Source organism: Tursiops truncatus, chromosome 1 (assembly GCF_011762595.2).
Source record: "Tursiops truncatus isolate mTurTru1 chromosome 1, mTurTru1.mat.Y, whole genome shotgun sequence".
NCBI classification, from domain to species: domain Eukaryota; kingdom Metazoa; phylum Chordata; class Mammalia; order Artiodactyla; family Delphinidae; genus Tursiops; species Tursiops truncatus.
In genome coordinates this window covers 100,941,385-100,941,958 of record NC_047034.1, presented here as the reverse complement: position 1 = coordinate 100,941,958, position 574 = coordinate 100,941,385, and the positions used below count along the sequence as shown (strand labels likewise).

The 574-nt window shown below is 47.0% G+C and overlaps 1 non-coding gene across 1 annotated transcript; it reads right to left on the bottom strand.

Annotated features, from left to right (window-relative positions):
* Positions 1 to 250: 250 nt before the first annotated feature.
* LOC117309747 (U6 spliceosomal RNA) lies at positions 251 to 359 on the bottom strand. The gene has a single exon (XR_004524053.1). It is a non-coding gene; the product is annotated as a U6 spliceosomal RNA (small nuclear RNA).
* Between the last annotated feature and the right edge of the window lie 215 nt (positions 360 to 574).

Sequence of the window (574 nt, the reverse complement as noted above, 5' to 3'; positions counted from 1 at the left end):
AGCAGGTACAGAGATTTCCCATAAGCCCCGTGCTCCCACCCCCAGCCTCCACCGTGATCAACATGCCCCACCAGAGTGGACATTTGTTGTAGTAGGTGAATCCACAGACGTTATCACCCAGAGTCCATAGTTTACATTACAGTGCTCTCCTGATGGGATTGGACAAATGTATAATGCCATGTATCCATTATTATGGTATCATACAGAGTATTTCACTGCCCTAAAAATCCTCTGTGCTCCACCTATTTACAAAACTATGAAACGCTTTGTTTGAATTTGCACGTTATTCTTACATAGTGGCCATGCTAATCTTCTCTGTATCTCTCTAATTTTACCGTACGTGCTGCCGAAGAGAGCGCTGGACTTCTTTTTATGAGGCAAAGTGAAAAAGGCTTTCCCTTCTTGAAAATCAGCCCTCAGACGTAGTGACAGGAGGGCTGCAGAACCGGCACAGGTCAGCTTCACATTGCACTGACCAGTGTCACCACCACTCTGAGCTGGTGGGGAAATCACTTCCCACCCTCTGCATGAACCTGCAGAGGACTCAGGTCTCTGGCAGCAATTTCTGGACTGA